Consider the following 15,223-nt stretch of genomic DNA (forward strand, 5'->3'; position numbering starts at 1 on the left):
TTTGCTACAGTTCCCAGTAAGTTTCTCCTCTCCATTTGAGACCACCTCAGCCTGGACTCCATTGTCCATATCACTATTATCATTTTGGTCAAAACCATTCAACAAGTCTCTAGGAAGTTCCAAACTTTCCTACATCTTCCTGTCTTCTTATGAACCCTCTAAACCATTCCAGTCTCTGCCCATTAACCAGTTCCAAAGTCGCTTCCACATTTTCAGGTCATCTTTTTAGCAGTACCCCACTCTACAGGTACCAATTTCCTGTATTAGTCCATTTTCACCCTGCTATAAGGAACTACCCACGACTGGGTAAATTATAAAGAAAAGAGGTTTAATTGACTCACGGTTCTGCATGGCTGGGGAGGCCACAGAAAACTCACAATCATGGTGGAAGGTGAAGGAGAAGCAAGTACCTTCTTCACAAGGCAGCAGGAAAAAGGGGGAGTAAAAGGGGGGAAGCACCGGACACTTATCAAACAACCAGATCTTGTGACAACTCACTCACTATCATGAGAACACCATGGGGGAAAGTGCCTCCATGGTCCAATCACCTTCCACCAGGTCCTTCCCTGGACACCTGGACACGGTTCAAGAGATTACAGTTTGAAGTGAGATTTGTGTGGGGACAAAGAGCCAAACCATATCAATAAGTTATATATCCATTATTTAAAGGTTTCTTCTTAGAGAAACATAAAAACTATTCAAATATCATATAATCTGAAAGAGTATAAAAAGGGATGACATTTATGCATCCTTCCATTTGTTTCCTCTTTGATAAGACATGATAAAACATAGGGTTTCTGTCAAATGTATGATAGAAAGGTATATAATTTATCTCAAACTTTGCTTAATCTATTCAACTTTATACTTTCAACCACATGTAATGTTTATCAAAGCATCAGTGATTTGCATTATTAAGACTTTAATAGATTTCATGAGTGAGAAAAAATAATCCCATTTGAGCAACTAGAAATTAGCAGGAAAAAAGTACAAAAATTGATGTGATTAAGGGTATTTTGAAGGTCTTCTTTCATACCTTAATGACAGTCATTACATTAAGAAAGAGTAAGGATATAAATAATGTGGCAACATCCTCTTGCAACAACATCCTTAGATTGATCAGAGATAAAAGGCATTCCTGTGTAGAGTAGGAAGGGCAATACCCACCATGTACACACATGTAAACATACAAACATATATACACACACATGCAGAATATAATGATTCAGTGGAGTTTTGAGATTCACAGAAAACAAGATAGAGATATTTCAGTAGAGACAGGAATGTAACTGAATGTCTTCATCCAGATTCCCTAGGAAAAACTGAAAAAGGAATTTGCAGACTAGAAGGGTTATTGAGCAGTGTTGTCAGGAATAACATCTGTGAGAGAGCAAGGGAAGCAGAACTTACAAAAAAAGAAAAAAACAACTAATCACCTTCAGCTGGTTCCATCAGGAGCTCTGAAACTGGCAAAACCCTTCAGAATCATTGCCCAATGAGGCATCAAGGAATCTTAGAAGCACTATGTAGACTAGTCACTGGAGGTGGGCTGCTGCTGATGAATCCGTAAACTTGGGCAAAGCAGTTCTTTAAGGGCAAAGGCAATTCTCAGGAAGAGACTCCACTCTGACCTATCAGTTGCCAAGACTCCTGAAGACTGGAGGAATGAATGACTGAGTTCTAAAAAGAGGAGCTGGGTGGCACATTATATCATCAACTTCAATGTATGGTTTCTGAGGATGATATATATCTCACAAAGTTCTCAGAGGTGACATAAGCAAGATGGAAAACTAGGAAGCCCCAGACCGTATCTCCCCTCAGAAGACATCAAGTTAACAGCAATATTCAGACTAAAATACCTCTGAGAGACCAGCTGAGAGCTACAGTGGCCTGGCCAAATTAAAGCCAAGGAAAGATCCCAGCAAAAGGAAAATTCAGTGTTTTGTGCATCTATCTTTGCCTATCTTCTAAGTGGCACAGCACATGCATCCAGGAGTCTTTTATTAATGGAACATGAAATAAATTCACCTGATGAAGAAGAAAATAAGCTAACATCCGAGGAAATTAGTTTGTATAGGGAGTTTCAGAAACACCTAATTTAAAAAAAAAAACAAATTATGGAATGAAGAACATATAATTAACTGTACAGTTGACTCACAAACAACGAGGATTTGAACTGCCTATATCCACTTATGTGCAGATGTTTTTTCAATAAATATGCTGGAAAATTTATCAGAAATTTGTTACAGTTTCAAAAAACTTGCAAATATACCGTGTAGCCTAGAATATTAAAAAAAGAAGTATATCATAAATCAAAAAATATATGTAGATATTAGTCTATTTTATCATTTATTACCATAAAATACACAAATTTATAAGAAGTTAAAATGCATCAAAACATGGACATAAACACTTGCAGTGTTTGTTGGTGCCATTTGCAGTAGCGAAGTAAATACAGTAGAGAAATAAATGTAAATAAGCAATATTAAACTCTAACTGCATAAATTAACTCTAGTACAAACTGCACTGCTGTAATAATTTTACAGCCACCTCCTGTTGCTATTGTGGGGATCTCAAATGTGAGAATCTATTTACAATGCTGTGCTATGCTAATCATTGTGTGACCAATCATGTCTTCAGTAAATTGCATATTGCAGTAAATGATCTTGCAGTTCTTGAGTATCTTTCTTTCTGTTTATTTCAATGTTGCAAACTCTTGTAAACTTTGAATAACATCATGGCTCCCATACGAAGTGCCACTAGTGATGCTGGATGTGCTCCCAGGAAGCAGAGAAAAATCATGATATTACAGGAGAAAACTGAATTGCTTGATATGTACAGAGGACTGAGGTCTGCAGCTTCAGTTCCCTGCCATTTCAGGAAGAGGTTTATTTTGTAAACAGATGACATATACTTACAGTATCAATACATACAGTACAGTACTGTAAGTATGTTTTCACTTCCTTATAATTTTCTTAATAACCTTGTCTCTTACTTTATAGTAACAATACAGTATATAATACTTGTACAAAGTACGTGCTAATCAACTGTGTTATTGGTAAGCTTCAAGAGTAGGCTATTCGTAGTTTTTTTTTTGTGGAGTTAAAACATATATGTGGATTTTCAACTGTGAGGGGTGTTGGCATCTCTAACCTCCACACTGTTTAAGGGTCTACCATGCTCTTAAGTTATGTCTGTAGCTTCCGGCATTTAACACTGTCTTTTGAGTCATACCTATTATTACAAGTGAAACCTACCATCTTTTCTTGAAAGATTTATAGTATTGCATTTTAAAGCTGTTTATACTTTCTTTAACCAGTTTTCTAGTTGAAACAAGGTTTTAATGTAAGTTTTATTAATATTAACAAGGCTGCAATGAAAATCTTTGTAAAATTTTAATACAGTTTACTAGGTAAACTTACTTTCATCTGTTTTAAGGACTGTGCCTTTAAGTGTGCTCTGTGAGCTCATATCTTCTCCATGGTATGTAAACACTTGTGCAAGTCCTTCAGTTTCTCAGTCAGGCTCAAGTAATAAAATGTTTTTCAATCATTTATGGTAAGACAGCCTAATAAATGTCATATCAAAGTAATGAGTTTTCATTTGTTTTTCCTCTCCAATTTGGGCCTGCCCCGACTGTGAAATCTGCAGTGAAGTAGATAATAAGATAAGCTTGTCTGTCTTTCTTGTTCTTATTTTTCCATTCCATAACTGCAGTTTGGGGCCCTTGTAGGTCTGGAGTATCGAGTAATGGAGGAAAGAGAAAGCGTCAGAAATATCTCATTTGACAGGTAGAAATAACTTGCAAGAATTTTGGCTGGTAAGATTTTAATCTAATGCTGTTGGCTTCTGGATGTGAAAGAATCCATTATTTATTCTTTCCCTCCTATTAGCATGTTTGAATTCCTTAACTAGTCCTTCACCTCAAGTTGCTGAGGATCTTTCATCTACAGTATATTTGCCATGGGCAATGCAATCTTCAATTGGCAACTGAAAAATCTTCCTTCCCATTTGAGTTCCAGCAGCACAGCCCTTTGTAAATGGCATCTCAGAATTCCAGAAGTAGTTATTATGGAGTCAGTATCTGTTCCATGGGAAACTTGCATACTTCTGCAACTACAGCCTCAGTATACCTCTGTGCTTGTGCCATCCCATAGGCAGGGGCAGCTGCAATGCCAGCATCTTTCTTTTTGGATGAGAGTGAGACACTGAATGCTGAATATTTTTTAAACCGCAGGTTAAACACATCAAGCAATCTCGGAAGTTTATTGAAGGCCCATCACTTGGCTTGAGAAAAGTGGTAATTCCTTTCTGTCTCACATGGGGAAAATGTGGAATAAAGCAGTGTGCTGAAATATTCTTAAATTCTTTCTCAAGTTATCCTCATTAGTGGCTCCATGAATTACTCAATAAAATCATACAACTTTTCTTGGTTAGTGTGAAGTAGCTGGATTTAGAGCATGAGAATAATGACAAATTGGTACAGAAAATAGGAAAATACAAAAAACGAACACGCATTTATCTTATTGGTTCATAACTTTATAGTTACATGTAATCTGTGTTTCGGACGTATCACTAGACGTATTATTGTTTTGTCAAAGAAAATGTGCACTGTTAAAGTTATTGTCTTAATACTCTCCAAAGAGCCCTCATTCATTTCCATGACAACAAAGAGTTTGAAATGACTTGTTGACCCAGATCCTTGTTTTACTCCATTTATGAAGAATACTACATTTGTCCTTTGGATACATGAAAACACTATAGTAATTTTTTATTAATTCTTTTAAAAATTAATGAGGTTGCACATCTTTTCATTTGTTAATATGTCTTTTTATAGATCTACTTTGAGTTTGTATAGAAAAATATGTACTGCTTCATTCTATTTACAGGTCATTTTACAGATAATTTAATAATATTTTAAGTATAATTAAATTTATCTGTATTTGTGTCAGATTGAATAATAAGGGGGTGTATTGGGCTTTTCTTGCATTTGCTATAAAGAAATACCTGAGACCGGGTAAAGAAAAGTGATTGCATTGGCTCACAGTTCTGTAGATTATGCAAGAATGGCACCAGCATCTGCTCAGCTTTGGGGTAAGTCTCAGGGAGCTTTTACTCATGGTGGAAGGTGAAGTTGGAGCAGGCACATCATGTGGCAGAGGCAGAGGAGAGAGAGAGTGGGTGAGGAGGTGCACACACTTTTAAACAACCAGCTGTCATGAGAACTCACTGTCATGAAGCCAGCAGAGAGTCATGAAGGATCGGCCCCCGTGATCCAAACACCTCGCACCACGCCCCACCTCCAGCATTGGAGATTACAATTCAACATGAGATTTGGAGGGAACACATATTCAAACTAAATTATGGTATAAGTTGTTCAATGATAAAGAGATTACAGTATTATATAGTATTTAATTCACTGACAATCATATTGATAATTAAATTGCATAAGCCAGAAATCTCAGCATCATCTTTGATTTATCCCTCTTCAAACTAAGAATCTTTGCTACATGCTCACTTTTCTTTATTCCCAGGGCACATCACATGCTTTAGAATTTTGTAAATATTTTGACTCAGAAATTCTACATCTAGAAAGTTATAAAACATGTGTTCAATTATCTATGTACAGAAAAACTTGTTGTATAAGTTCTATCAAGCAATTGAGAAATGTTTATGTAAATTAATTTACTTCTATAGTAAATTAAGTGATTTATAGGCTTGCCATAAAGCATTTATTTCAAATGCTCATTTTTTAAAAATAAAGTAAAAGATATTTTAAATAAATACAGTATTATATCATTTGCAAAAGCAATTTTTTCCGTATATTTTTGAATATATATACTATATATATGTATCTACAGCCAATTCATAGAACATAGAATTTGCAAGCAACATATACAATGTATATAATTATGTATGCATTTATAGGCCCATCCAGGGGACTAGAGCTAGATTTAGAAACACATATAATTTAGCTACAGTACTTGGTATATTCTTGCTTTAGGTAATGGGATTATTCATTCTTCTACTATTTTTGTTCTTTACCCTCTATTGATCATGCAAGTTTCACATGAGAAAATAGTTATATGTGATTTTAATATATATGAACAAAATATTTATAACAATTTGAGTGAGAATAAATATAAAATTAGAACATTAATACAAGTAAGTAATAATAATAATCAATTGTGATTTTAGAAAACAGAAATGGATATATATATGGTTGTACAACTGCTAGAGATGAACCATGAATCTGATTCTTCTTTACACATCAAAACACATAGTTAATAATAGAATTACTAAATTGGCAGGTCAGAAAAAACACAAGTTTTGCAGGAGGTGAAAGTTTAGTATCTTTTTCTCTTTTTGTCTATTTAGAGAGGACCCTGTAAAGTGTGACAAGTGACATCTTTTCAGAATTGCTTTTTATGAACAGTGGCAGGTTTTATTATGTGGTCTAATACATTCCACGGCCATAAAATAATAGTATGTATTTTAATATTTGAAAACATAAAATACCTATGACCAATAAGATAAACTAGCACTAAAACAAAAATAATTTTTGAGGAAGTAGGATAGATGAAAAAGGAAATAATTTAAAATAGATGTCAAAGCTCATGATTCTCCTATGTAAAGTTTGTTCTTGATTATATCTTTAAAAGGTTAACATTCCCTGTGGGAAGCTCCCTTTCTGGGTAAAAACATTCTATTTTAGAATTACCCATGGTGAAAACCTACATGTGCCCTAAAGAAAAACTTTCTGAGATATTTAAGTAAGCTATTATTTGGAGAAATCTTCAAAATAGAACCTTTCTTGAAGGTGCACTGAATGTTCAGAAACATTATTTTAACTGACTCTTTACAATTCTACCATGAAATAATACAGTCTGTAAAAAAGATCCTGGAGCAAAACTTAGAAGTATGGAGGAGGATGTGTATTGTTTAACCAGCTGCTATAAATTTAATGTGGTAACCTCGTAACAAAGAATTTTATTGATTCTTTTTTCCAAGTTACTTATCTACACATTCATTGTGTGAGTTCCCAAATTTATTTTACTCTGAATTCCACTAAGAACATATTAATTAGCTGATATTTAAAATGGAAGTAAAGAAATATGATTTAGTTTGAAAAAGATTTAACTGAATACAAAAATTGTGCTGACATTTAAATGCTTTATTGTTGCTTGATTTTGAAAAATGTCACATAAGTTGAAATTTAATTTATTTTATCAACATTTGCAGCTTGACTCTTTGAAACAAAATTTCAGGTTGTGTTCTTCTCCATTGTGTGTTATATTTATTAATCTAAATGTACTATTCACTTGATCTGTACCAATACTATTAAAATCGTGGATTCTTATAACAGTTTGCTTAGTTTTTTAAATATAGAAAGACAATCTGTCACCATACAGGGCACAGGATAGTGAACCTAGCAAATAGCCCTTAATTGGCACTCTCTTTTCCTATTTTATGACAGGGAATTAAAAACATTTAGATGAATGTCATTTTAGGAATGTTGCTTACAAAGATAGTACTTCATTTCTTAGCTTACTATTACCTTTCTGTTTAAATCTGCAAGTGTTCAAATCTGAACCTGAAGACATTTTAATTACTAAGATATCACAACTCCCAGTTCCTCCCCTTCATGAAGTTCTGGGAGAGAATGGGTTTGTGGACACTAGTAATTTCTTTATATGATGCTAATTCTTTGAGTTACATACTTATATTTTGTGCATTATTTTGCATTTATTCTAATATTAAAAAGAAAAAACTCAATATATTCTTTCTATCTTTCTATGCCAAAGCTGATGCTCTATGACCTGATTTCAGCATTCGATGCCTAATAACAGCCTTTATCTGTATTTCATGATTTCTCGCCCATGCTTCATATATTGGATTTAAAAGGGCAATTAAATAACATCCCTTGTATCAGCTAGTTATTACTACAAAAATGCTACATGCCACCACATGGCTGAAAACCACAATAATTTATTCTCATGGATACAGATCAGTTGAGAATGGTTGTTGTAGGGTGGGTTTGGCTGTGTGGCTCTAGTTTGCACCTGGGTTTGGTTTGGCTGGGATTAAGTAGGGAAGACCATTTTCCATGTGTTCGTGATAGCGTCCATGCTGAAAGAGCAGCAGCTGAGAAGGGGATCATAATTTGGCAAAATGCAAGCCTCCCAAGGCCTAGACTTGGGACTGGAATGTTGCCAATTTCTCCTCATTCATTAGCAAAAGAACATTCCTTTCTCCTGATTGTAATTCTAAGCCAACTGAAAGAAAGAGAAGAAATAGTCACTGAAATGCAAGCTTTAGTTATGGGCTAACTTAGTTCTATTATGTTTCACCCCTTTATTAGGCTAGCTTAACTCATATGTTTCTGGTATCACTAAAAAACTGAAGACTCAACTCATTGTGAATTCTGATAAACTTCCGACACTCTAATGCTGGGTTGCGCGTGCCAAATGTGTTCACATACCTCCATTAGATTAACTACTCCTTTTAATCCTGGGGTGGGCCAAGAAGACAGAGTACAGAAAATTGGCACAGAAAGAAAAATAAGAAGTGAAAAATGAATTTGAAATAAAATAAACAATAAATATAATAAAAATAAAACATGAAAAATAGATTTACATAAATGAATTTTTAATAAATGAATTTTTAAAAGAAGAAAAACAGAATAAATGGAACAAAAAAGGATATTTGGATGATGAATAAAGTCGTAAGTCCCTGGTTTAAAGACAATCATGGTGAGAGTTCATGGATACATCCCTCTTGTAACATATAGTAAAGATATAAAATAGTTTTGATTGTTATTCTTACGGGCACAGAAGTAGAATAGTGTCCACAACCTCTTTAATTCTTGGTGTGACAAAAGAAGTGTGCTTCTTCTGGAAAGAATGTTACTGAATCCAACACAGTTAGCATTCCAGAAGTCATACCTTCATAATGTTCAATATGTTTGTAGGAAAAAAGCCAATAATGTCTATGTGAATATACAACAGCAGAAGTTCCTTGACTGAGAAGGTGATGTTCTTGGTCTTATTATTAAGGGTACTCAAATGAGGTTCCGTGCAGTTTAGTTCATTCTCAAAGTAAAATAGATAAAGTGAAATATGGGATCAATAAAGTAAAACAAAATACGTATAAAATATGTAAATCAAAATACATATAAAAATATTAATTAAATATCTTTGAAAGATCTGCTTCCACTCTGAATACAGAAGGCCACAAGGGAAGGCTATTCAAACAATAAGAAAAAATGTGAAAGATGAAAAAAATGTACATAACAATTTCAGTCCAACAGAAAGCTGTGATCCCAAGGCAGTCTTATAAACTGAATTCCAATGAGTAACAAGTTACTCTAAGGAGAGACAAGTCATATTATTTATTTTTAGCATGGGAGAAAACAAATGGAAGCCTTAAAAGTGGGTAAGAAAAAGGAACAGAACTGTTAAGAAAAACTTTTCAAAAGCTGGGCAAAGTCTAACATCGCAATTTAGAATTTCTTTGTGTCCCAGACACAGGACAGCATGTATCTACCTGCCAGGAATTTCCATAGGCTTTTGTAGCATCCTCCTGGAAAATACAGGGGCAAGGAAAGAGATCTAAGGCTCCCTTCATGGTACAGATATTCAGGACTTTCCAATGTTTGAGGGTAGAGACCATATACTTCGAAAACTTGCGTCCATAATCTGCTTGTATGTAAGGTGAAGATTGACAACCACTGATTTACAGGCATAAAACCTGCCTGCGCCCTTGTCCTCTACATGATAACAATTAATTGTGTGCTGCTTTTGAGGAAGTGTAGAAAATGTACTCACTCCATCAGAACTTTTTATTGACACTAGATTACAAGACTCTACTGCTTGTGTAGCAGAAACATGCTTGCTCATGTCCCAGAATCCCTGCTGATTCAAGGCAGAGTTAACCTGCCACAGGTGGGACGCACAGGAAAATAACCTGTGCTAAGTACTAACAACCTGTGCTAAGTGCCCGTGGGCTGGCTAGAGTCTGGAGCTCATTCCATGCCTCAGTCTATTTTTGGCAGGTCCGTGAGCTGAGAATGTTTTTTTACATTCTATAAAGTATTTTTTAATTAGCATATATGACTAAAAGCTTAAATTACTTACTATCTGATTATTTATGGAAAATGTTTTATAGCCTTGATTTACAGCCTATAATGAATAGTAAGCATTTTTTGTTTGCCCCTGGGAAATAGGCAGGAGTGTTGTATAAGTGTTGTTTCCAAGTCATGGTTATACAGTGCCTACCTAAGACTGAGTCTAAAGAAAAGAGAACTGAGAAACTCCTATGAACTCACTATGAACATTGAATCAAGTAACAAGCACCAATGGGGAAGAGAGATTTCTTTTGTGATGCAGGTGTGCATAGTCCACTGCAACTGGGGATGAAGCGGAATACTGAGAAAAACTCTTCAAGCCCTCTAGGCCTCATATCAAGCACAAGCAAGCAACCTAACCCCATTTTTTTTTGAAGTTACTGCTCTGCACAGAATGACCTTGAAGCATATGGTACATTGAAAGCCATCACACTAACATAGTCAGTCCTCACTATTTGTGGCTTCTTTATTTGCAAATTCATGACCTTGAAGCATATGGTACATTGAAAGTCACCACACAAACATAGTCAAACCTCACTATTTGTGGATTATTTGCAAATTCACCTCCCTGCTAAAATTTATTTGTCATTTCGAAGTCCATGCTTGTAGCACTTTTATAGTTATTTGTGAATGCACAGAGGAGTGAAAAATTTGAGTTTCTTGATGCACACATTCCCAGATGAAGTGAAACAGGGAAATATTCTACTTTCTTGCTTCAGACCTTGTATTGTAAATGCATCCTTTCCAAGGATTACTTAATAATACAGTTTTTTTTATTCTTATTTTTATTTTGGCCCCTAAGGATTGTGCTAAAGTGTGTTTAGTGTTTGGAAGCACAAGAAGTCTAGGATGTGCCTTACAGAGAAAATGCCTGTGTTAGATTCTCTTTGTTATATTAAATAAGTTGTCTTTACACAGGAAAACAAATGAAACAAAGTCATATATTGATTGGTTAATAAAAATGTTGTGACCAGAAGCTCTTAGGAACCTAGATCTATATTTTTCCTAGAAGCAATGGTTCGGTGTCTGGAAACATTTTAGAACATAACTACTACAGATAATGATTACTGACTATACAATATAAACCAATTCCAGATCAGCTACAGATTTACAAGATTCCACTCCCAACACTGATATTCAGACAGAAGAAAACACATGTCAAACAGAAATATTATTTCCAGTATCTGTTCTTTTGCACACAGTGTTTAGAATTAAAATGGAAATAAGGCTATTCATAAAAATGCAAAAGAACTACAACCTATTATTAACAGATATAATAGAACAAAGAGAGACACGGAGATGGACCACATGTTCTATCAGAATGAAAACAAAAATAGCTATGAAAAGTTAAATAATCTTGAAAAATAAGACAACATATTTGGAAGAGACTAGGAATTTCAGAACTGTAAGACAGAGTAAAACTGAAATGGCAGAAATGAAAAACACAATTATCAAAGGTGAAGAATTCTTTTGATGGGATTATTACCAGAACTGACCAAGAAGACTAGTATATCAGTTGATGTGAAGATAAACAAATATAAATTCTCCAAATTGAAACATAAATGAAAAAAGAACAAAGTATCCAGCACCTGTGTAAGAATATAAATGCTCTGTACAATATTTAATAACATAAATGGTCTGTATGATACATACGTGTAATTGAAATACTGAAAGCAGTGCAAAGAGAGTGAGAGGGAGAGAGATACATAATCAATATGAAAGAATTAGAATTTTCCAGGTTTCACAAAAGTAAAAAACCTAGGTGTACCTGAAGCTCAGAGAAACACAAGTAGGATAAAATGATAATAATAACCTAGTGTATTATAGTCTAATTTCTGAAGACTGAAGATAAAAAGAAAACTTTGAAGGCAGCTAGAGAAAAAAGAAATATCACATATTATCTAACTAGGATTAAAATGAGAGCAGACTTTTCTTCAGAAACTATGCAAGTCGGAGAAGTAAATCATGGATAATCTCTAAAGCACAGGGGAAAAAAAAGAAGTGTTAACCTAGAATTACGTTCCCAGTGAAATTTGTTTTCACTGGGAATTACGTTCCCAGTGAAATTTGTTTTCACTGGGAATTACGTTCCCAGTGAAATATGTTTAAAATTTGCCTTTTAAACATGAAGGCAAATAATTCATTTTCAGATAAACAAGAAGTGGGTATTTACTGACAGAAGACATATACTATAAGTATTGTTGAAGGCACTTCATCAGGCATAAAATTATGATACCTTATAAAAAACAAAATTTATGAAAGTAAATGAAGAACACAACAATGTTATAACTGTGGGAAAATGTAAATAATTTTATTGGATTTTTAAATTGTATCTAAAGATGATTGAGTAAATAGAATAAAAAACTGATAATAATAGACAATATCTAAAACAAAATTGGCAGGAGAGTGACGTCAGCAAAATGATGGATTAAAACTTTTCAGCAATTATCTCCTCACAAAAACGTCAGTTTGAACAATTATCCATCCACAAAAATACCTTCACAAAACGAAAGGATGCAGATAAGATGTTACAGTACCTAAGATTAACATGGAAATTAAAATTGATGTATTAAAAATGTTAGAAAGGACAGTTTCAAATTATCTGCATCATTCCTCTCACAAGCCTGGAAAGTACAGTATGGAGAGAGATATCCTTTGCATAAATAAAGGAGAGTGAATTGAGTATCTGATTTCATCATAAACCCAGCTTCAGGCCTACCACAGAAAACCTGGGGACAACAGCAGCAGAAGACGACACATTCTTCTTAAGCACATATGTAACAACCTCCATGATACATCATATGTTAGGCAACAGAACAAGTCCCAATAAAGTTAAGAATATCAAAATCATACCAAATATCTCAGTCAACCACAGTACAATGAAACTAGAATCAGTAACAGGTGAAAATTTAAAAATTTATAAATATGTGAAAAATAAACAACATATTATTGGGCAACCAGTGGGTTATAGAGGAAATCAAAGCAAAATTTTAAAAATTATTGATAGAACTGAAAATGGAAGCGCAACATATTAAATGCAGCAAAAGCAATTCTAAGAAGGAACTTTAGAATGATAAATTCTTACACTAAGAAAAATGAAAGATCTCAAATAAACTATCTAACTTTAAACCTCCAAGAAGCAACTTAAAAAATTAAGTCAAAAGTTAGCAGAATAAAAGAAATAACAAATATCTGGGAAAATACAAATAAAATTGGAAGTAGAAAAAATATAAATAATCAACAAAACTCAGTTGGTTTTTTGAAAAGATAAATAAAATTGACAAATTTTAGCTTGACCCACCAAGACAAAAAGAGAGAGTGCTTGAATAAATAAAATTATTAATCAAAGAAGAGACATTCCAACTCATGTAAAAGAAATGCAAATAATTTAAGAGACTACTGATGAGAATTATATGTGGGCAAATAGGATAACCCAGAAGCAATGAAGAAATTTCAAGAAATATGCACCCTGCCAAGACTGAACAATGAGGAAATAGAAAACCTAACAGTTCAATAACAAGTGAGGATATTAAATCAGTAATCAGAAACCTCACAACAACAACCAAAAAAACCCTCAGAACCTGATGGCTTCAATGCTGAATTCTACTAAACATTTAAGTAACAACTAATACCTATTCTCAAACACTTGAAAAACCTGAAGAGAAGGAAAAACTACTAAAGTCATTTTAGAAGATCGCCATTACTCTCTCACAAAAGCCAAACAAGAACACTACAAGAAAAGAAAACTACAGGCCAACATCTCTGTTAACATTGATGCAAACATTCTCAACAAATTTTTATAAATCTGAATTCAATAGCACATTAGAAAGATCAAACACCATGATCAACTAGGATTTATCCCCTTGTTGCAAGGAAGATATGACATATGCAAATAAATAAATGTGATATATCACATTTAGAGAATGAAGGGAAAAATAATAGGATTATCTCGGTGGATGCAGAAAAAGCATTTTAAAAACTTCATATCTTTTTATTATAAAACTCAACAAATTAGGAATAAAAGGAATATACCTCAACCCAATAAAGGCCATATATGACAAATCCATAGATAACATTACACACAATGATGAAAAGTTGAAAGTTTTTTCTCCAAGATCAGAAACAAGACAAGGATGTCCACTCTTGTCCAGTTAACCTAAGGGTCCATCAAAGGAAAGATAAAGAAAATGTGTGTGTTTGTTTATTTATACATTTAATGTAATGCTAACAAAAATACTATGAGTTATTTTCACCTATCAGATGGGCAATATCCAAAAGTTTGATGACATACTCTCTTCAAAATTCTACAAGAATATAGTTGCTTGAAACATTGCTATTGTAAACTAAAAATAATAAAACCCCAGTTTCAAAACCCTCATTTTGAAAGACATCACTCTAAACCACTCTGCAAATAATAAATTTCCTTGAACTAATCAGAAAACTGAGGTTGTAAGGCAAGCAACCAAATTGAAGAATGAAATGTGGTAAGATTATAAGGTTTTGAATCTAAAATGATTGTTAGAGGTCAGAAGATTATATTTTATTAGTAAGGAAGAAAATAGGTGTGCCTAAAGGGAATGTATTTAAAGTGATTTTTTTCTCTCTCTCTTATTTATTTGATTTTGGAGACGAGGAAAATGGTCCAGAAACAACACCTGGGAGGAGAGGGAGAACTAATTTCATCTCTCTAAAGTAGAGAAAACACACTGATTTTAGCTAACCTCTATTAAAGGATTCCAGAACATAAACATACATTGGATACCCAGTAAAATTTGAATATCATATAGATAAGAAATATGTTTGATACTTATGTTCCATACAATAATTGGGATATTCTTATATGAAAACAAATATTCACTGTTTTATCTGAAGTTCAAATTTACCTAGGCACTCTGCATTTTATCTGTCAACACTATTTAGGAAAAATGTGATTAATTTCACAAAAAAAATCATGTAACTGCTCATTTATACTGTGAATTGTCACTCAGAAGCTTGGCATTTGAGTAATTTTTAAAAAACATATTGACAGCAAAAATGATGTGAAGAGATAATTTATAGGAATCTTTGTTGCAGGTACTTTTTTTCTATTTCTCCTGTGAT

General features: G+C 33.7%; 1 long non-coding RNA gene across 1 annotated transcript in view; it reads right to left on the reverse strand.

Moving 5' to 3' along the window:
- Positions 1 to 7,972: 7,972 nt before the first annotated feature.
- Positions 7,973 to 15,223, reverse strand: part of LOC103889811 (uncharacterized) — a 54,334-nt gene continuing 47,083 nt past the window's right edge. Inside the window, exon 6 of the long non-coding RNA XR_002913830.2 lies at positions 7,973 to 8,273. This is a non-coding gene — a long non-coding RNA (uncharacterized LOC103889811). The remainder of the gene's footprint in view (positions 8,274 to 15,223) is intronic.

Source organism: Pongo abelii, chromosome 12 (assembly GCF_028885655.2).
Source record: "Pongo abelii isolate AG06213 chromosome 12, NHGRI_mPonAbe1-v2.0_pri, whole genome shotgun sequence".
Taxonomy (NCBI): Eukaryota; Metazoa; Chordata; class Mammalia; order Primates; family Hominidae; genus Pongo; species Pongo abelii.